Here is a 23,168-nt window from a genome sequence, read left to right as displayed (position 1 = left end):
GGAACTCTTGAAGAACACTACCGCGGCTCCCCCTCGCCTGGCCGGCCATCAAGATGGTAACGATGGCCGGCCGCGTCCCGGGGGGAGATAAGTCCTCCCCCTAGAATCCATTTAAATTTAAATTTAAATTCGGCGGCGCGAGGGGTCGCACCCCGCACCGCCCCGACACGGCGACCGCGCGATAAGTGACCAGGGCCCCCGCCCTGATCACAGCGGCCGCCAGGGGGACGACGAGTATGTCGGAGGAGGACTACAATTAGTCCTCGCCTCCTTCAGGCGAATCGCCATCCCCCACTCACAACAGGGCAGGTCCTCCTCTGTTGGCGGGCGGCGGGCAATGAAACCAGCATGTACTGGTACACCCGCCGCCCGCCTACTCTCAGCTGCCCGGGGTTTCTCGGCGTGGGCGCGCACGCCGTCCCCGGGCACGTCGGGCGGGATCAGTTAGCTCCCGATCCCGCTCGGCAGCCTCCTTCCGCGACATAACCTCCTCGCAGAAAGAGATTGCTGCCGCCCACTTCCCCGGGCTCTCCAGCATGGCCCCAACTAGGCCGGAGAGTGCGAGGTCGTGGCCGACTTCCCGTTTTAGGACTCGGCGCAGCGCTGAAAAGGCGGGACATTCCTCCAGCGTGTGCTGCGCCGAGTCTTCCTCCGCGCCACAATGGTGGCACACCGTCGTCGCTTCCCGCCCGATGCGACACAGGTAGACACCGAAGCAGCCATGCCCGGTGAACACCTGCGTCGCTCGGTAGGAGAGCCTGCCATGCCGTCTCTCCCGCCACGAGGTGAAGTGCGGCAGGAGAGCCCCGGGGACGCGCTCGCCGGCGTGGGAGCAAAGCTCGGCACGCCATCTGGCGAGCGCTAGTCGCCGGGCCTGGAGCTCGAAGCCCTCGACCATCTCTCGCTCCGGCAGGGCCCCTCGAGCACGGCTGGCGATGCTTGTGCGCCTATAAACATAGGCGCGCACCGCCGCCTGAAGCTCGAAGGGAAGTTCTCCCGCCAGAGCAAGCGCCGCCACGGTAGACGTGGTGCGGTAACCTCCTATAAGGCGGATGGCCATCCGCCTCTGCAGCCGGCGCAAGAACAGCGTGTTGCGCCGGCTGGTCATCACGTACGGCGCCCATATTGGGGCACCGTATAAGGCCATAGACCGCACCACGCCCAGGTATAGGCGGCGCACCAAATCTCCCGGTCCCCCGAGGTTGGGCAGCAGGCGGCCCAAAGAGGCCGCCGCCTTTTCGACTCGGGGGACGAGACGGTCGAGATGCGCATCGAAGCTCCAGCGGCTGTCGAGGATCAGTCCGAGATATTTCAACTCGGACTTCACCTCTACGCAGGCTTCTCCAACCCGGATCCACGATCTGGCCGGTGGCCGAGACCGAGGCCGTCCGTGAAACCAGACAGCCTCGGCCTTCTCCGGGGCTATTTTCAGCCCCAGATCGCGGATCCTCGCAACGACGGCTGCCACCGCAACCTCTGCTCGTCGGATGGTCCTCTCGAAGGTACTCCCGACGGCGACCACCAACGTGTCGTCCGCGTAGCAGACGAGGGTGGCACCGTCGGGCAGGGAGGCCTTTTCCAGGACCGCGTTGTAACCCAGGTCCCACAGGAGCGGTCCTAAAACGGACCCCTGCGGGACCCCGCGGTCCACTTCCCTCCGTATCATCCCGTACCGGCCCGGGTATTCGACCCACCTGTCCCGCAGGTAGGCTCCGATCACCCGCCTCAGATAGGGAGGCACCCGGTGATCGACGAGGGCCTCCCTAATGGCGGACCAGGGCAGGGTGTTGAACGCATTGACGATGTCAATGGACACCGCCAAGCACACCCCGCCCCTTGCCACGGCATTGTCCGAGAGGGACTTGAGACGCTCGATAGCGTCGACCGTCGATCGCCCCTCCCGGAAGCCAAACTGGCAGTCCGCCAGATCGGGGCCGTCGCGGGACAGGTGTCTGGAGAGGCGGGCAACAATGATCTTCTCGAAGATCTTGCCCGCCTCATCCAGGAGACAAATGGGCCGGTACGCGGAGAGAGAATCCCCCGGCCTCCCATCCTTCCTCAAGAGGACCATCCGACTTTCTCTCCATAGGTCGGGGAACGTCCCCGACCTCAGGAGCCCAGAGTAGAGGCTCCTCAGCCTCTCCCCCAGGACGCTCGCGGCGAGCAACCAGACCCGGCCGGGGATACCGTCCGGCCCCGGGGCGGTATTCTTGCCCCGGAGCCGTTTGACGACCCCGGCCATCTCCTCCGGCGCGACCTCAAGATCCGGGGACCACTCATGTTCCTCTGGCTCAGGGACGGGCCGGGACACCTCCCCGCTAACGGGGAATAAAGCGTCCACGACCCGCCCGAGCAGCCCCGGATCCAGGCTCTCCGTCACGGGGGGCGCCCAGGGACGTAACCGTCCCAATGCCATCTTGTATGGGCGCCCCCACGGATCTCGGTTCAGAGAGCCGAGGAGATCGCGCCAGGCCTGGTCCTTCGCTCGCCTGATGGCCAGCTGCAGGGCGACCACCTTCTCCCGATATCGCCCGTACAGTTGGGCAGCCAGCACGTCGTCCGTACGACGTCGTCGACGGGCGCGAGCGTACTGGCGTCGCGCGCGGACGCACTCGGTGCGTAATTCCGCTATTTCGCGCGACCACCAGTACACCGCCTTCCTCGGGAAGACCCTGGCCCGGGGCATGGCGACGTCGCAAATCGACGTCATTGCGCCACGGAACCAATGGGCCTCCCCATTCCCGTCGACTGGCCCGGCCGGTGTTGCTGGCCAGGCCACGACGTGGGCCGCCGCCATCAGAGCGTCCTGGTCGAGGCGCTTCAGCGCCCACCGCGGCTGAGGCGAACCCTCATCGGCGGGGCGACGACGGGGTGTCGATGGTGGGGCGCCGGAGAGGTCGAGAACTATGTATCTGTGGTCAGACAACGTCTCGACCCCTTCCGCCACCCTCCACCCCGTAATACGGCGCGCGGCCGGGGGCGTTGCCCACGAAAGGTCAACGATGGACCCCCCGTTATGCCGCACGCACGTATGGACCGAGCCCGTGTTCAGAAGACGGAGCTCCAGTCCCGCCGCCCAATCCAGCACCTCCCGGCCCCTCGAATCAGTCCCGGGGGAACCCCAAGCCGTGGCCTTGGCATTAAAGTCCCCCAGGACCAGCACCGGACGGGGATGGCAGCGGGAGACGCATCTCCCTACCCCGTCCAGATACTGCTCAAACTCTTCGAGGGACCACCTTGGAGGTGCGTATATCGCCACAACCGCGGTGCCGCCCCAATCAACGGCCACGTATCCCAGGCCGCGCTCGATAAGCGAGCACGGCGGGGACCCCGGCCTCCCAGCCCAAATAATCGCGGCGGAGCCAATCGAGTCCCCCATCCAGTGTGGATGTTTGGGGACCCTGTGCGGCTCCGCCACGACTGCCAACCCGGCACCCCGCTCGGCCAGGCATTGAAACATGAGATCCTGCGCTCTGGCCGAGCAGTTGAGGTTAACTTGTATTATCGGGCCCGGGGGCCCCATTACACAGCCGTGTCCATCGCCGTCACGGCCGCGGATGCGGTGGCGTCTGGGACTTTATTGGTCCCATCCGCCCCCGCGGGTGCGGCGGTAGCATCAGGAGGTGCCGCCTTTTCGTTGCTGGCCACGGTGGTCGCTGCCTTGGCCATCGTGGTTCCCTTCCCTTTTTTATTAAATCTGGCAGACGACCTTTGGCCGCCCCCCTTGCCTCGCCCCGCACCGGCAGGACATGCCCGGCTCCCGAGGCGGTGACCAGACGGCTTGCCCGCGCCCGCACAAAGCGGACAATTGGGCGTGGCCGTACAGGCTGCCACCTTATGGTCCCGACTGCCGCATCTATAGCAGCAGTTGGACCTATCCTCGGCAGAAGTGCACCGCTGACTGGTGTGGCCAACACCAAGGCAACGGTAACACTGCAGGGGCCGGGCACTCAGGGCCTCCACGGCTGCCTGGGTCCAGCCGACAGTTATCCGGCCCGCGACAGCAACCTTGCGAGCGGCCGCGGCAGGACATCGGACCCAGAGGGTGCCCAATCCCGAGGGGGAAGCCCGGATTTCGCCGGTATTGATGTCCCCCTCGCTGCACCCGCCCACGCGGGCAACAGCCGCAGCGACCTCCGCCGGCGTGGTCGAATCGACCAGGCCGCGCACCCTAAGGTCAGCTTTTTTGACCGGACGCGCGACCTTTACGCCGGTGCCTGCCAGCGCTTCCGCCACTTTTGTGGCGAGGACGGTGGCCTTGGCGGCCCCATCGGTGCCAGGGACCTCCAAAATTAACCCCCCAGTCACCGCCCTTCGCGGCCTCAGCGAGGCGATGCCAATTTCTGCCAGGTCAACCTTGGTCCTGGCAGTGGCCATCGCCTGCGCGTAAGTAATGTCCACGCCAGACGGAACCGTTATGGTAACCGCTGCTGTGCGTGGCGGTCGAGGAGGCAGGGGTGTCTTCCTGGGGGCCGCCGGGACCACCCGTCCTTTTCTATTCGCGGCCGCAGTGGCCTTGGCAGCCGCCTTTTTGGCCTTCCGGCCAACCACCTGGGACCACGCCTCCTGAGGTGGAGGCGCGGCGGAGTGTGGGGCCAATTCTGCTCGAGGTCGAGCGGGCTCCGTCTGGGCCGCTATAGCCGCCCCAGATTTCCCACCTTTCTTTTTCTTCTTCGCCCTCCGCCCCACCCTGTCCGAAGACTGTGAGGGGACGGACGGTCCAGGGGCCACCGATCGTAGGGCCGAGTCCGTTCGCGGCGCGAGCTCCTTCCTGAATGACGCCAATTTGGCGTCCATCAGGGCGCCTATTTGCGCCAGAAAATCTGCGGGCGCAGCCGCAGGTGGTGGCGAGGACTTTTCTTGCCCGGAGCGATGGCAATCCCGGGCGCCGACGATCGGCGGCGATACTGAGCCCTCTCCCGGGCGCCGTGGCGGAGGCATTGCGGCAGCAGCCGTTCTCGCTTCCACCACCTGCCGGAGCCGGGCCACCTCCGCCTGCAGCTCCGTCATTTGCCCCCTGAGAACTGCATTTTCGGCCTCCAGGACACGCGTGGCGTCGGTAGCTGACCTCACTGCCAGCTCCGACACCCCTACCCTGCCGTTTAAGGCGGCCACCCTCAGGGCGCGGGCCAAATTGCCCTTCAGCCCCTTTGACACGCCGGAGATCCTGGCCACTTCATCCAGGCTCTCCAATATAGCGGCCGCGACATCCCGCGTCGGACGGTTGCGGAAATTTTCCGCTATATCCGTCTCGTCCGGGAGCGGGACGCTCGACCGCGATGGTCTCGGCACGGGGGCTCCCGGGTCGAATATCGCCGCCACCTCCCTCGCCTCGGCCTCCAGCTGCGAAGCCTCGGCCAGCCTAAGTTTGGCCTCTGCGAGGCCAACATATTCGCCGGTCGTCGGCGGCCGTCCTCTTTTCCTCGCTGACGACGAGCCCGGGACACTCTGCGATGAGTGGTTTGAGGAGACAGAGAAATCTGACTCCTCCCCCTCATCGCACTCACCAAGGCCCGCTGCGGTCCTCTTTTTGCCGCGTGTTGCAGAATGCCTCCGCGACACCGGCTCTGTACATCTTTTGAGGCGCACGATAGGACCGCGCACCTCCACCTCACGCTCGTTTCCCCCCTCCCCGGTTATTTGTTTAAAAGAATCCATAATTGGTCCCACGAGTGTGGTCGGAAAGAAGGTCACCCCGGGCAGAGCCGCCATACCCGGGGAAGGCTAATACACCCGGGGGTCGCCAGGTAACCCGGGGTTGTCCGCTAAAGATTGGTGCACCCACCAACCATAGCTGGCGCTTACTCCAGCTACACCCTCATCACCGCGTAACACTGCTTGGGGCTAGGGATTTTTTAGAGAGGTTGTCATCCTCGCGGCCCGGCCGGTTAAGGCAAGACCCCCGTTCCTGTAAAACATGACCACAGGTTTACGGTATGTGTCCGACTTTAGTTGGCCCCTCCCCTCAAGCCACTCCGGCATGGTAGAACCTGCCAGGGAATAAATTCCCCGCCGGCACAGCCTTGAGGATCATTAGGGCACGAAGCCCCCCCACCACGACAAGGTAGCGGACACGGGGGGGAACCTTGACATAACCTTTTTTTTTTTTTTTTTTTTTTTTATTTTACGTGGAGGAAATCTGCTCGCCAGACACCCCCGCCCCGCCCGGGGGAGCGGGACGAGGGTAGTGTGGGGTTTGACCCACTAAAACCTCCACGGCGACCTGAGGACGCAGGACCGATCGCTGGCGATTCAACGGGGGAGCCACGGGAACTCTTGAAGAACACTACCGCGGCTCCCCCTCGCTTGGCCGGCCATCAGGATGGTAACGATGGCCGGCCGCGTCCCGGGGGGAAATAAAATAAATCCTCCCCCCTAAAATCCATTTAAATTCGGCGGCGCGAGGGGTCGCACCCCGCACCGCCCCGACACGGCGACCGCGCGATAGGTGACCAGGGCCCCCGCCCTGATCACAGCGGCCGCCGGGGGGACGACGAGTATATTGGAGGAGGATCACAATTAGTCCTCGCCTCCCTCAGGCGACTCGTCATCCCCCACTCACAACAGGGGAGGTCCTCATCTGTTGGCGGGCGGCGGGCAATGAAACCAGCATGTACTGGTACACCCGCCGCCCGCCTACTCTCAGCTGCCCGGGGTTTCTCGGCGTGGGCGCGCACGCCGTCCCCGGGCACGTCTGGCGGGATCTGTAAGCTCCCGATCCCGCTCGGCAGCCTCCTTCCGCGACATAACATCCTCGCAGAAAGAGATTGCTGCCGCCCACTTCCCCGGGCTCTCCAGCATGGCCCCAACTAGGCTGGAGAGTGCGAGGTCGTGACCGACTTCCCGTTTTAGGACTCGGCGCAGCGCTGAAAAGGCGGGACATTCCTCCAGCGTGTGCTGCGCCGAGTCTTCCTCCGCGCCACAATGGTGGCACACCGTCGTCGCTTCCCGCCCGATGCGACACAGGTAGACACCGAAGCAGCCATGCCCGGTGAACACCTGCGTCGCTCGGTAGGAGAGCCTGCCATGCCGTCTCTCCCGCCACGAGGTGAAGTGCGGCAGGAGAGCCCCGGGGACGCGCTCGCCGGCGTGGGAGCAAAGCTCGGCACGCCATCTGGCGAGCGCTAGTCTCCGGGCCTGGAGCTCGAAGCCCTCGACCGTCTCTCGCTCCGGCGGGGCCCCTCGAGCACGGCTGGTGATGCTTGTGCGCCCATAAACATAGGCGCGCACCGCCGCCTGAAGCTCGAAGGGAAGTTCTCCCGCCAGAGCAAGCGCCGCCACGGTAGACGTGGTGCGGTAACCTCTTATGAGGCGGATGGCCATCCGCCTCTGTAGCCGGCGCAACAGCAGCGTGCTGCGCCGGCTGGTCATCACGTACGGCGCCCATAATGGGGCACCGTATAAGGCCATAGACCGCACCACGCCCAGGTATAGGCGGCGCACCAAATCTCCCGGTCCCCCGAGGTTGGGCAGCAGGCGGCCCAAAGAGGCCGCCGCCTTTTCGACTCGGGGGACGAGACGGTCGAGATGCGCATCGAAGCACCAGTGGCTGTCGAGGATCAGTCCGAGATATTTCAACTCGGACTTCACCTCGACGCAGGCTTCTCCAACCCGGATCCACGATCTGGCCGGTGGCCGAGACCGAGGCCGTCCGTGAAACCAGACAGCCTCGGCCTTCTCCGGGGCTATTTTCAGCCCCAGATCGCGGATCCTCGCGACGACGGCTGCCACCGCAACCTCTGCTCGACGGATGGTCCTCTCGAAGGTACTCCCGACGGCGACCACCAACGTGTCGTCCGCGTAGCAGACGAGGGTGGCACCGTCGGGCAGGGAGGCCTTTTCCAGGACCGCGTTGTAACCTAGGTCCCACAGGAGCGGTCCTAAAACGGACCCCTGCGGGACCCCGCGGTCCACTTCCCTCCGTATCATCCCGCACCGGCCCGGGTATTCAACCCACCTGTCCCGCAGGTAGGCCCCGATCACCCGCCTCAGATAGGGAGGCACCTGGTGATCGACGAGGGCCTCCCTAATGGCGGACCAGGGCAGGGTGTTGAACGCATTGACGATGTCAATGGACACCGCCAAGCACACCCCGCCCCTTGCCACGGCATTGTCCGAGAGGGACTTGAGACGGTCGATTGCGTCGACCGTCGATCGCCCCTCCCGGAAGCCAAACTGGCAGTCCGCCAGATCTGGGCCGTCGCGGGACAGGTGTCTGGAGAGGCGGGCAACAATGATCTTCTCGAAGATCTTGCCCGCCTCATCCAGGAGACAAATGGGCCGGTACGCGGAGGGAGAATCCCCCGGCCTCCCATCCTTCCTCAAGAGGACCATCCGACTTTCTCTCCATAGGTCGGGGAACGTCCCCGACCTCAGGAGCCCAGAGTAGAGGCTCCTCAGCCTCTCGCCCAGGACGCTCGCTGCGAGCAGCCAGACCCGGCCGGGGATACCGTCCGGCCCCGGGGCGGTATTCTTGCCCCGGAGCCATTTGACGACCCCGGCCATCTCCTCCGGCGCGACCTCAAGATCCGGGGACCACTCATGTTCCTCTGGCTCAGGGACAGGCCGGGACGCCTCCCCGCTAACGGGGAATAAAGCGTCCACGACCCGCCCGAGCAGCCCCGGATCCAGGCTCTCCGTCACGGGGGGCGCCCAGGGACGTAATCGTCCCAATGCCATCTTGTATGGGCGCCCCCACGGATCTCGGTTCAGAGAGCCGAGGAGATCGCGCCAGGCCTGGTCCTTCGCTCGCCTGATGGCCAGCTGCAGGGCGACCACCTTCTCCCGATATCGCCCGTACAGCTGGGCAGCCAGCACGTCGTCCGTACGTCGTCGTCGACGGGCGCGAGCGTACTGGCGCCGCGCGTGGACGCACTCGGTGCGTAATTCCGCTATTTCGCGCGACCACCAGTACACGGCCTTCCTCGGGAAGACCCTGGCCCGGGGCATGGCGACGTCGCAAATCGACGTCATTGCGCCCCGGAACCAATGGGCCTCCCCATTCCCGTCGACTGGCCCGGCCGGTGTTGCTGGCCAGGCCACGACGTGGGCCGCCGCCATCAGAGCGTCCTGGTCGAGGCGCTTCAGCGCCCACCGCGGTCGAGGCGAACCTTCATCGGCGGGGCGACGACGGAGTGTCGATGGTGGGGCGGCGGAGAGGTCGAGAACTATGTATCTGTGGTCAGACAACGTCTCGACCCCTTCCGCCACCCTCCACCCCGTAATACGGCGCGCGGCCTGGGGCGTTGCCCACGAAAGGTCAACGATGGACCCCCCGTTATGCCGCACGCACGTATGGACCGAGCCCGTGTTCAGGAGACGGAGCTCCAGTCCCGCCGCCCAATCCAGCACCTCCCGGCCCCTCGAATCAGTCCCGGGGGAACCCCAAGCCGTGGCCTTGGCATTAAAGTCCCCCAGGACCAGCACCGGACGGGGATGGCAGCGGGAGACGCATCTCCCTACCCCGTCCAGATACTGCTCAAACTCTTCGAGGGACCACCTTGGAGGTGCGTATATCGCCACAACCGCGGTGCCGCCCCAATCGACGGCCACGTATCCCAGGCCGCGCTCGATAAGCGAGCACGGCGGGGACCCCGGCCTCCCAGCCCAAATAATCGCGGCGGAGCCAATCGAGTCCCCCATCCAGTGTGGATGTTTGGGGACCCTGTGCGGCTCCGCCACGACTGCCAACCCGGCACCCCGCTCGGCCAGGCATTGAAACAGGAGATCCTGCGCTCTGGCCGAGCAGTTGAGGTTAACTTGTATTATCGGGCCCGGGGGCCCCATTACACAGCCGTGTCCATCGCCGTCACGGCCGCGGATGCGGTGGCGTCTGGGAGTTTAATGGACCCATCCGCCCCCGCGGGCGCGGCGGCAGCATCAGGCGATGCTGCCTTTTCGTTGCTGGCCACGGTGGTCGCTGCCTTGGCCATAGTGGTTTCCCTCCCCTTTTTATTAAATCTGGCAGACGGCCTTTGGCCGCCTCCCCTGCCCCACCCCGCACTGGCAGGACAAGCCCGGCTGCCGAGGCGGTGACCAGATGGCTTGCCCGCGCCCGCACAAAGCGGGCAATTGGGCGTGGCCGTACAGGCTGCCACCTTATGGTCCCGACTGCCGCATCTATAACAGCAGTCGGACCTATCCTCGGCAGCAGTGCACCGCTGACTGGTGTGGCCAACACCAAGGCAACGGTAACACTGCAGAGGCCGGGCACTCAGGGCCTCCACGGCTGCCTGGGTCCAGCCGACGGTTATGCGGCCGGCGACAGCGACCCTGCGAGCGGCCGCGGCAGGACATCGGAGCCAGAGGGTGCCCAATCCCGAGGGGGAAGACCGAATTTCGCCGGTATTGATGTCCCCCTCGCTGCACCCGCCCACGCGGGCAACAGCCGCAGCGACCTCCGCCGGCGTGGTCGAATCGACCAGGCCGCGCACCCTAAGGTCAGCTTTTTTGACCGGACGCGCGACCTTTACGCCGGTGCCTTCCAGCGCTTCTGCCACTTTTGTGGCGAGGACGGTGGCCTTGGCGGCCCCATCGGTGCCAGGGACCTCCAAAATTAACCCCCCAGTCACCGCCCTTCGCGGCCTCAGCGAGGCGATGCCAATTTCTGCCAGGTCCACCTTGGACCTGGCAGTGGCCATCGCCTGCGCGTAAGTAATGTCTACGCCAGACGGAACCGTTATGGTAACCGCTGCTGTGCGTGGCGGTCGAGGAGGCAGGGGTGTCTTCCTGGGGGCCGCCGGGACCACCCGTCCTTTTTTATTCGCGGCCGCAGTGGCCTTGGCAGCCGCCTTTTTGGCCTTCCGTCCAACCACCTGGGACCACGCCTCCTGAGGTGGAGGCGCGGCGGAGGGTGGGGCCAATTCTGCTCGCGGTCGAGCGGGCTTCGTCTGGGCCGCTTTAGCCGCCCCAGCTTTCTCACCTTTCTTTTTCTTCTTCGCCCTCCGGCCCACCCTGTCCGAAGACTGTGAGGGGACGGACGGCCCAGGGGCCACCGATCGTAGGGCCGAGTCCGTTCGCGGCGCGAGCTCCCTCCTGAATGACGCCAATTTGGCGTCTATCAGGGCGCTTATCTGCGCCAGAAAATCTGCTGGCGCAGTCGCATGTGGGAGCGGGGACTTTTCTTGCCCGGAGCGTTGGCAGTCCCGGGCGGCGAACCTTGACATAACCTTGACATAACCTTGACATAACCTTGACATAACCTTGACATAACCTTGACATAACCTTGACATAACCTTGACATAACCTTTTTTTTTTTTTTTTTTTTTTTTTTTTTTTTTTTTTTTTTTTTTTTTTTATTTTACGTGGAGGAAATCTGCTCGCCAGACACCCCCGCCCCGCCCGGGGGAGCGGGACGAGGGTAGTGTGGGGTTTGACCCACTAAAACCTCCACGGCGACCTGAGGACGCAGGACCGATCGCTGGCGATTCAACGGGGGAGCCACGGGAACTCTTGAAGAACACTACCGCGGCTCCCCCTCGCCTGGCCGGCCATCAAGGTGGTAACGATGGCCGGCCGCGTCCCGGGGGGAGATAAATCCTCCCCCCTAAAATCCATTTAAATTCGGCGGCGCGAGGGGTCGCAACCCGCACCGCCCCGACACGGCGACCGCGCGATAGGTGACCAGGGCCCCCGCCCTGATCACAGCGGCCGCCGGGGGGACGACGAGTATATTGGAGGAGGATCACAGTTAACACTCGCCTCCCTCAGACGACTCGTCATCCCCCACTCCCAACAGTGGAGGTCCTCCTCTGTTGGCGGGCGGCGGGCAATGAAACCAGCGTATTCTGGTACACCCGCCGCCCGCCTACTCTCAGCTGCCCGGGGTTTCTCGGCGTGGGCGCGCACGCCGTCCCCGGGCACGTCGGGCGGGATCTGTAAGCTCCCGATCCCGCTCGGCAGCCTCCTTCCGCGACATAACCTCCTCGCAGAAAGAGATTGCTGCCGCCCACTTCCCCGGGCCCTCCAGCATGGCCCCAACTAGGCTGGAGAGTGCGAGGTCGTGGCCGACTTCTCGTTTTAGGACTCGGCGCAGCGCTGAAAAGGCGGGACATTCCTCCAGCGTGTGCTGCGCCGAGTCTTCCTCCGCGCCACAATGGTGGCACACCGTCGTCGCTTCCCGCCCGATGCGACACAGGTAGACACCGAAGCAGCCATGCCCGGTGAACACCTGCGTCGCTCGGTAGGAGAGCCTGCCATGCCGTCTCTCCCGCCACGAGGTGAAGTGCGGCAGGAGAGCCCCGGGGACACGCTCGCCGGCGTGGGAGCAAAGCTCGGCACGCCATCTGGCGAGCGCTAGTCGCCGGGCCTGGAGCTCGAAGCCCTCGACCGTCTCTCGCTCCGGCGGGGCCCCTCGAGCACGGCTGGCGATGCTTGTGCGCCCATAAACATAGGCGCGCACCGCTGCCTGAAGCTCGAAGGGAAGTTCTCCCGCCAGAGCAAGCGCCGCCACGGTAGACGTGGTGCGGTAACCTCTTATGAGGCGGATGGCCATCCGCCTCTGCAGCCGGCGCAACAACAGCGTGTTGCGCCGGCTGGTCATCACGTACGGCGCCCATATTGGGGCACCGTATAAGGCCATAGACCGCACCACGCCCAGGTATAGGCGGCGCACCAAATCTCCCGGTCCCCCGAGGTTGGGCAGCAGGCGGCCCAAAGAGGCCGCCGCCTTTTCGACTCGGGGGACGAGACGGTCGAGATGCGCATCGAAGCTCCAGCGGCTGTCGAGGATCAGTCCGAGATATTTCAACTCGGACTTCACCTCTACGCAGGCTTCTCCAACCCGGATCCACGATCTGGCCGGTGGCCGAGACCGAGGCCGTCCGTGAAACCAGACAGCCTCGGCCTTCTCCGGGGCTATTTTCAGCCCCAGATCGCGGATCCTCGCGACGACGGCTGCCACCGCAACCTCTGCTCGTCGGATAGCCCTCTCGAAGGTACTCCCGACGGCGACCACCAACGTGTCGTCCGCGTAGCAGACGAGGGTGGCACCGTCGGGCAGGGAGGCCTTTTCCAGGACCGCGTTGTAACCCAGGTCCCACAGGAGCGGTCCTAAAACGGACCCCTGCGGGACCCCGCGGTCCACTTCCCTCCGTATCATCCTGCACCGGCCCGGGTATTCAACCCACCTGTCCCGCAGGTAGGCCCCGATCACCCGCCTCAGATAGGGAGGCACCTGGTGATCGACGAGGGCCTCCCTAATGGCGGACCAGGGCAGGGTGTTGAACGCATTGACGATGTCAATGGACACCGCCAAGCACACCCCGCCCCTTGCCACGGCATTGTCCGAGAGGGACTTGAGGCGGTCGATTGCGTCGACCGTCGATCGCCCCTCCCGGAAGCCAAACTGGCAGTCCGCCAGATCTGGGCCGTCGCGGGACAGGTGTCTGGAGAGGCGGGCAACAATGATCTTCTCGAAGATCTTGCCCGCCTCATCCAGGAGACAAATGGGCCGGTACGCGGAGGGAGAATCCCCCGGCCTCCCATCCTTCCTCAAGAGGACCATCCGACTTTCTCTCCATAGGTCGGGGAACGTCCCCGACCTCAGGAGCCCAGAGTAGAGGCTCCTCAGCCTCTCGCCCAGGACGCTCGCGGCGAGCAGCCAGACCCGGCCGGGGATACCGTCCGGCCCCGGGGCGGTATTCTTGCCCCGGAGCCATTTGACGACCCCGGCCATCTCCTCCGGCGCGACCTCAAGATCCGGGGACCACTCATGTTCCTCTGGCTCAGGGACGGGCCGGGACGCCTCACCGCTAACGGGGAATAAAGCGTCCACGACCCGCCCGAGCAGCCCCGGATCCAGGATCTCCGTCACGGGGGGCGCCCAGGGACGCAATCGTCCCAATGCCATCTTGTATGGGCGCCCCCACGGATCTCGGTTCAGAGAGCCGAGGAGATCGCGCCAGGCCTGGTCCTTTGCCCGCCTGATGGCCAGCTGCAGGGCGACCACCTTCTCCCGATATAGCCCGTACAGCTGGGCAGCCAGCACGTCGTCCGTTCGTCGTCGTCGACGGGCGCGAGCGTACTGGCGTCGCGCGCGGACGCACTCGGTGCGTAATTCCGCTATCGCGCGCGACCACCAGTACACCGCCTTCCTCGGGAAGACCCTGGCCCGTGGCATGGCGACGTCGCAAATCGACGTCATTGCGCTCCGGAACCAATGGGCCTCCCCATTCCCGTCGACTGGCCCGGCTGGTGTTGCTGGCCAGGCCACGACGTGGGCTGCCGCCATCAGAGCGTCCTGGTCGAGGCGCTTCAGCGCCCACCGCGGCTGAGGCGAACCTTCATCGGCGGGGCGACGACGGGGTGTCGATGGTGGGGCGGCGGAGAGGTCGAGAACTATGTATCTGTGGTCAGACAACGTCTCGACCCCTTCCGCCACCCTCCACCCCGTGATACGGCGCGCGGCCGGGGGCGTTGCCCACGAAAGGTCAACGATGGACCCCCCGTTATGCCGCACGCACGTATGGACCGAGCCCGTATTCAGGAGACGGAGCTCCAGTCCCGCCGCCCAATCCAGCACCTCCCGGCCCCTCGAGTCAGTCCCGGGGGAACCCCAAGCCGTGGCCTTGGCATTGAAGTCCCCCAGGACCAGCACCGGACGGGGATGGCAGCGGGAGACGCATCTCCCTACCCCGTCCAGATACTGCTCAAACTCTTCGAGGGACCACCTTGGAGGTGCGTATATCGCCACAACCGCGGTGCCGTCCCAATCAACGGCCACGTATCCCAGGCCGCGCTCGATAACCGAGCACGGCGGGGACCCCGGCCTCCCAGCCCAAATAATCGCGGCGGAGCCAATCGAGTCCCCCATCCAGTGTGGATGTTTGGGGACCTTGTGCGGCTCCGCCACAACTGCCAACCCGGCACCCCGCTCGGCCAGGCATTGAAACAGGAGATCCTGCGCTCTGGCCGAGCAGTTGAGGTTAACTTGTATTATCGGGCCCGGGGGCCCCATTACACAGCCGTGTCCATCGCCGTCACGGCCGCGGATGCGGTGGCGTCTGGGACTTTAGTGGCCCCATCCGCCCTCGTGGATGCGGCGGTAGCATCAGGCGATGCTACCTTTTCGTTGCTGGCCACGGTGGTCGCTGCCTTGGCCATTGTGGTTTCCCTCCCCTTTTTATTATACCTGGCAGACGGCCTTTGGCCGCCTCCCCTGCCCCGCCCCGCACTGGCAGGACAAGCCCGGCTGCCGAGGCGGTGACCAGACGGCTTGCCCGCGCCCGCACAAAGCGGACAATTGGGCGTGGCCGTACAGGCTGCCACCTTATGGTCCCGACTGCCGCATCTATAGCAGCATTCGGACCTATCCTCGGCAGAAGTGCACCGCTGACTGGTGTGGCCAACACCAAGGCAACGGTAACACTGCAGAGGCCGGGCACTCAGGGCCTCCACGGCTGCCTGGGTCCAGCCGACGGTTATCCGGCCCGCGACAGCAACCTTGCGAGCGGCCGCGGCAGGACATCGGACCCAGAGGGTGCCCAATCCCGAGGGGGAAGACCGGATTTCGCCGGTATTGATGTCCCCCTCGCTGCACCCGCCCACGCGGGCAACAGCCGCAGCGACCTCCGCCGGCGTGGTCGAATCGACCAGGCCGCGCACCCTAAGGTCAGCTTTTTTGACCGGACGCGCGACCTTTACGCCGGTGCCTGACAGCGCTTCCGCCACTTTTGTGGCGAGGACGGTGGCCTTGGCGGCCCCATCGGTGCCAGGGACCTCCAAAATTAACCCCCCAGTCACCGCCCTTCGCGGCCTCAGCGAGGCGATGCCAATTTCTGCCAGGTCCACCTTGGACCTGGCAGTGGCCATCGCCTGCGCGTAAGTAATGTCCACGCCAGACGGAACCGTTATGGTAACCGCTGCTGTGCGTGGCGGTCGAGGAGGCAGGCGTGTCTTCCTGGGGGCCGCCGGGACCACCCGTCCTTTTTTATTCGCGGCCGCAGTGGCCTTGGCAGCCGCCTTTTTGGCCTTCCGGCCAACCACCTGGGACCACGCCTCCTGGGGTGGTGGCGCGGCAGAGGGTAGCGCCGATTCTGCTCGCGGTCGAGCGGGCTCCGTCTGGGCCGCTATAGCCGCCCCAGATTTCCCACCTTTCTTCTTCTTCTTCGCCCTCCGCCCCACCCTGTCCGAAGACTGTGTGGGGACGGACGGCCCAGGGGCCACCGATCGCAGGGCCGAGTCCGTTCGCGGCGCGAGCTCCCTCCTGAATGACGCCAATTTGGCGTCTATCAGGGCGCCTATTTGCGCCAGAAAGTCTGCGGGCGCAGCCGCAGGTGGTGGCGAGGACTTTTCTTGCCCGGAGCGATGGCAATCCCGGGCGCCGACGATCGGCGGCGATACTGAGCCCTCTCCCGGGCGTGGCGGCGGAGGCATTGCAGCAGCAGCCGTTCTCGCCTCCACCACCTGCCGGAGCCGGGCCACCTCCGCCTGCAGCTCCGTCATTTGCCCCCTGAGGACGGCATTCTCGGCCTCCAGGACACGCGTGGCGTCGGTTGCTGACCTCACTGCCAGCTCCGACACCCCTACCCTGCCGTTTAAGGCGGCCACCCTCAGGGCGCGGGCCAAGTTGCCCTTCAGCCCCTTCGAAACGCCGGAGATCCTGGCCACCTCATCCAGGCTCTCCAATATAGCGGCCGCGACATCCCGCGTCGGACGGTTGCGGAAATTTTCCGCGATATCCGTCTCGTCCGGGAGCGGGACGCTCGACCGCGATGGTCTCGGCACAGGGGCTCCCGGGTCGAATATCGCCGCCACCTCCCTTGCCTCGGCCTCCAGCTGCGAAGCCTCGGCCAGCCTAAGTTTGGCCTCTGCGAGGCCAACATATTCTCCGGTCGTCGGCGGCCGTCCTCTTTTCCTCGCTGACGACGAGCCCGGGACACTCTGCGATGAGTGGTGGGAGGAGACAGAGAAATCTGACTCCTCCCCCTCATCGCACTCACCAAGGCCCGCTGCGGTCCTCTTTTTGCCGCGTGTTGCGGAATGCCTCCGCGACACCGGCTCTGTACATCTTTTGAGGCGCACGATAGGACCGCGCACCTCCACCTCACGCTCGTTTCCCCCCTCCCCGGTTATTTGTTTAAAAGAATCCATAATTGGTCCCACGAGTGTGGTCGGAAAGAAGGTCACCCCGGGCAGAGCCGCCATACCCGGGGAAGGCTAATACACCCGGGGGTCGCCAGGTACCCCGGGGTTGTCCGCTAAAGATTGGTGCACCCACCAACCATAGCTGGCGCTTACTCCAGCTACACCCTCATCACCGCGCAACACTGCTTGGGGCTAGGGATTTTTTAGAGAGGTTGTCATCCTCGCGGCCCGGCCGGTTAAGGCAAGACCCCCGTTCCTGTAAAACATGACCACAGGTTTACGGTATGTGTCCGACTTTAGTTGGCCCCTCACCTCAAGCCACTCCGGCATGGTAGAACCTGCCAGGGAATAAATTCCCCGCCGGCACAGCCTTGAGGATCATTAGGGCACGAAGCCCCCCCACCACGACAAGGTAGCGGACTCGGGGGGGACCTTGACATAACCTTGACATAACCTTGACATAACCTTGACATAACCTTGACATAACCTTGACATAACCTTGACATAACCTTGACATAACCTTGACATAACCTTGACATAACCTTGACATAACCTTGACATAACCTTGACATAACCTTGACATAACCTTGACATAACCTTGACATAACCTTGACATAACCTTGACATAACCTTGACATAACCTTGACATAACCTTGACATAACCTTGACATAACCTTGACATAACCTTGACATAACCTTGACATAACCTTGACATAACCTTGACATAACCTTGACATAACCTTGACATAACCTTGACATAACCTTGACATAACCTTGACATAACCTTGACATAACCTTGACATAACCTTGACATAACCTTGACATAACCTTGACATAACCTTGACATAACCTTGACATAACCTTGACATAACCTTGACATAACCTTGACATAACCTTGACATAACCTTGACATAACCTTGACATAACCTTGACATAACCTTGACATAACCTTGACATAACCTTGACATAACCTTGACATAACCTTGACATAACCTTGACATAACCTTGACATAACCTTGACATAACCTTGACATAACCTTGACATAACCTTGACATAACCTTGACATAACCTTTTTTTTTTTTTTTTTTTTTTTTATTTTACGTGGAGGAAATCTGCTCGCCAGACACCCCCGCCCCGCCCGGGGGAGCGGGACGAGGGTAGTGTGGGGATCGACCCACTAAAACCTCCACGGCGACCTGAGGACGCAGGACCGATCGCTGGCGATTCTACGGGGGAGCCACGGGAACTCTTGAAGAACACTACCGCGGCTCCCCCTCGCCTGGCCGGCCATCAGGATGGTAACGATGGCCGGCCGCGTCCCGGGGGGAAATAAAATAAATCCTCCCCCCTAAAATCCATTTAAATTCGGCGGCGCGAGGGGTCGCACCCCGCACCGCCCCGACACGGCGACCGCGCGATAGGTGACCAGGGCCCCCGCCCTGATCACAGCGGCCGCCGGGGGGACGGCGAGTATATCGGAGGAGGATCACAGTTAACACTCGCCTCCCTCAGACGACTCGTCATCCCCCACTCCCAACAGTGGAGGTCCTCCTCTGTTGGCGGGCGGCGGGCAATGAAACCAGCATGTTCTGGTACACCCGCCGCCCGCCTACTCTCAGCTGCCCGGGGTTTCTCGGCGCGGGCGCGCACGCCGTCCCCGGGCACGTCGGGCGGGATCTGTAAGCTCCCGATCCCGCTCGGCAGCCTCCTTCCGCGACATAACCTCCTCGCAGAAAGAGATTGCTGCCGCCCACTTCCCCGGGCCCTCCAGCATGGCCCCAACTAGGCTGGAGAGTGCGAGGTCGTGGCCGACTTCCCGTTTTAGGACTCGGCGCAGCGCTGAAAAGGCGGGACATTCCTCCAGCGTGTGCTGCGCCGAGTCTTCCTCCGCGCCACAGTGGTGGCACACCGTCGTCGCCTCCCGCCCGATGCGACACAGGTAGACACCGAAGCAGCCATGCCCGGTGAACACCTGCGTCGCTCGGTAGGAGAGCCTGCCATGCCGTCTCTCCCGCCACGAGGTGAAGTGCGGCAGGAGAGCCCCGGGGACGCGCTCGCCGGCGTGTGAGCAAAGCTCGGCACGCCATCTGGCGAGCGCTAGTCGCCGGGCCTGGAGCTCGAAGCCCTCGACCGTCTCTCGCTCCGGCAGGGCCCCTCGAGCACGGCTGGCGATGCTTGTGCGCCCATAAACATAGGCGCGCACCGCCGCCTGAAGCTCGAAGGGAAGTTCTCCCGCCAGAGCAAGCGCCGCCACGGTAGACGTGGTGCGGTAACCTCTTATGAGGCGGATGGCCATCCGCCTCTGCAGCCGGCGCAACAACAGCGTGTTGCGCCGGCTGGTCATCACGTACGGCGCCCAGATTGGGGCACCGTATAAGGCCATAGACCGCACCACGCCCAGGTATAGGCGGCGCACCAAATCTCCCGGTCCCCCGAGGTTGGGCAGCAGGCGGCCCAAAGAGGCCGCCGCCTTTTCGACTCGGGGGACGAGACGGTCGAGATGCGCACCGAAGCTCCAGCGGCTGTCGAGGATCAGTCCGAGATATTTCAACTGGGACTTCACCTCGACGCAGGCTTCTCCAACCCGGATCCACGATCTGGCCGGTGGCCGAGACCGAGGCCGTCCGTGGAACCAGACAGCCTCGGCCTTCTCCGGGGCTATTTTCAGCCCCAGATCGCGGATCCTCGCGACGACGGCTGCCACCGCAACCTCTGCTCGTCGGATGGTCCTCTCGAAGGTACTTCCGACGGCGACCACCAACGTGTCGTCCGCGTAGCAGACGAGGGTGGCACCGTCGGGCAGGGAGGCCCTTTCCAGGACCGCGTTGTAACCCAGGTCCCACAGGAGCGGTCCCAAAACAGACCCCTGCGGGACCCCGCGGTCCACTTCCCTCCGTATCATCCCGTACCGGCCCGGGTATTCGACCCACCTGTCCCGCAGGTAGGCCCCGATCACCCGCCTCAGATAGGGAGGCACCTGGTGACCGACGAGGGCCCCCCTAATGGCGGACCAGGGCAGGGTGTTGAACGCATTGACGATGTCAATGGACACCGCCAAGCACACCCCGCCCCTTGCCACGGCATTGTCCGAGAGGGACTTGAGACGGACGATAGCGTCGACCGTCGATCGCCCCTCCCGGAAGCCAAACTGGCAGTCCGCCAGATCTGGGCCGTCGCGGGACAGGTGCCTGGAGAGGCGGGCAACAATGATCTTCTCGAAGATCTTGCCCGCCTCATCCAGGAGACAAATGGGCCGGTACGCGGAGGGAGAATCCCCCGGCCTCCCATCCTTCCTCAAGAGGACCATCCGACTTTCTCTCCATAGGTCGGGGAACGTCCCCGACCTCAGGAGCCCAGAGTAGAGGCTCCTCAGCCTCTCCCCCAGGACGCTCGTGGCGAGCAACCAGACCCGGCCGGGGATACCGTCCGGCCCCGGGGCGGTATTCTTGCCCCGGAGCCATTTGACGACCCCGGCCATCTCCTCCGGCGCGACCTCAAGATCCGGGGACCACTCATGTTCCTCTGGCTCAGGGACGGGCCGGGACGGCCCCTCGCTAACGGGGAATAAAGCGTCCACGACCCGCCCGAGCAGCCCCGGATCCAGGCTCTCCGTCACGGGGGGCGCCCAGGGACGCAATCGTCCCAATGCCATCTTGTATGGGCGCCCCCACGGATCTCGGTTTAGAGAGCCGAGGAGATCGCGCCAGGCCTGGTCCCTCGCTCGCCTGATGGCCAGCTGCAGGGCGACCACCTTCTCCCGATATCGCCCGTACAGCTGGGCAGCCAGCACGTCGTCCGTACGTCGTCGTCGACGGGCGCGAGCGTACTGGCGTCGCGCGCGGACGCACTCGGTGCGTAATTCAGCTATCGCACGCGACCACCAGTACACAGCCTTCCTCGGGAAGACCCTGGCCGGGGCATGGCGACGTCGCAAACCGACGTCATTGCGCCCCGGAACCAACGGGCCTCCCCATTCCCGTCGACTGGCCCGGCCGGTGTTGCTGGCCAGGCCACGACGTGGGCTGCCGCCATCAGAGCGTCCTGGTCGAGGCGCTTCAGCGCCCACCGCGGTTGAGGCGATCCTTCATCAGCGGGGGCGACGACGGGGTTGTCGATGGTGGGGCGGCGGAGAGGCCGAGAACTATGTATTTGTGGTCAGACAACGTCTCGACCCCTTCCGCCACCCTCCACCCCCGTAATACGGCGCGCGGCCGGGGGCGTAGCCCACGAAAGGTCAACGATGGATCCCCCGTTTTGCCGCACGCACGTATGGACCGAGCCGTGTTCAGGAGACGGAGCTCCAGTCCCGCCGCCCAATCCAGCACCTCCCGACCCCTCGAGTCAGTCCCCGGGGGAACCCCAAGCCGTGGCCCTTGGCATTGAAGTCCCCCAGGACCAGCACCGGACGGGGATGGCAGCGGGAGACGCATCTCCCTACCCCGTGCAGATACTGCTCAAACTCTTCGAGGGACCACCTTGGAGGTGCGTATATCGCCACAACCGCGGTGCCGTCCCAATCAACGGCCACGTATCCCAGGCCGCGCTCGATAAGCGAGCACGGCGGGGACCCCGGCCTCCCAGCCCAAATAATCGCGGCGGAGCCAATCGAGTCCCCCATCCAGTGTGGATGTTTGGGGACCCTGTGCGGCTCCGCCACGACTGCCAACCCGGCACCCCGCTCGGCCAGGCATTGAAACAGGAGATCCTGCGCTCTGGCCGAGCAGTTGAGGTTAACTTGTATTATCGGGCCCGGGGGCCCCATTACACAGCCGTGTCCATCGCCGTCACGGCCGCGGATGCGGTGGCGTCAGGGACTTTAGTGGCCCCATTCGCCCCCGCGGGTGCGGCGGTAGCATCAGGCGGTGCCGCCTTTTCGTTGCTGGCCACGGTGGTCGCTGCCTCTGGCCATCGTGGTTTCCTTCCCTTTTTTATTGAATCTGGCAGACGACCTTTGGCCGCCTACCTTGCCTCGCCTCGCACTGACAGGACACGCCCGGCCGCCGAGGCGAGTGACCAGAAGGCCTGCCCGCGCCCGCACAAAGCGGACAATTGGGCGTGGCCGTACAGGCTGCCACCTTATGGTCCCGACTGCCGCATCTATAGCAGCAGTCGGACCTATCCTCGGCAGAAGTGCACCGCTGACTGGTGTGGCCAACATCAAGGCAACGGTAACACTGCAGAGGCCGGGCACTCAGGCCTCCACGGCTGCATGGGTCCAGCCGACGGTTATCCGGCCCGCGACAGCAACCCTGCGAGCGGCCGCGGCAGGACATCGGACCCAGAGGGTGCCCAATCCCGAGGGGGAAGACCGGATTTCGCCGGTATTGATGTCCCCCCTCGCTGACACCCGCCCACGCGGGCAACAGCCGCAGCGACCTCCGCCGGCGTGGTCGAATCGACCAGGCCGCGCACCCTAAGGTCAGCTTTTTTTGACCGGACGCGCGACCTTTACGCCGGTGCCTGCCAGCGCTTCCGCCACTTTTGTGGCGAGGACGGTGGCCTTGGCGGCCCCATCGGTGCCAGGGACTTCCAAAATTAACCCCCAGTCACCGCCCTTCGCGGCCTCAGCGAGGCGATGCCAATTTCTGCCAGGTCCACCTTGAGACCTTGACATAACCTTGACATAACCTTGACATAACCTTGACATAACCTTGACATAACCTTGACATAACCTTGACATAACCTTGACATAACCTTGACATAACTTGACATAACCTTGACATAACCTTGACATAACCTTGACATAACCTTGAACATGAACCTTGACATAACCTTGACATAACCTTGACATAACCTTGACATAACCTTGACATAACCTTGACATAACCTTGACATAACTTGACATAACCTTGACATAACCTTGACATAACCTTGACATAACCTTGACATAACCTTGACATAACCTTGACATAACCTTGACATAACCTTGACATAACCTTGACATAACCTTGACATAACCTTGACATAACCTTGACATAACCTTGACATAACCTTGACATAACCTTGACATAACCTTGACATAACCTTGACATAACCTTGACATAACCTTGACATAACCTTGACATAACCTTGACATAACCTT

This window comes from Megalopta genalis, chromosome 10 (assembly GCF_051020955.1).
Source record: "Megalopta genalis isolate 19385.01 chromosome 10, iyMegGena1_principal, whole genome shotgun sequence".
Taxonomy (NCBI): domain Eukaryota; kingdom Metazoa; phylum Arthropoda; class Insecta; order Hymenoptera; family Halictidae; genus Megalopta; species Megalopta genalis.
The sequence above is the reverse complement of the archived record's forward strand: the minus strand, read 5'-3'. Positions refer to the sequence as shown.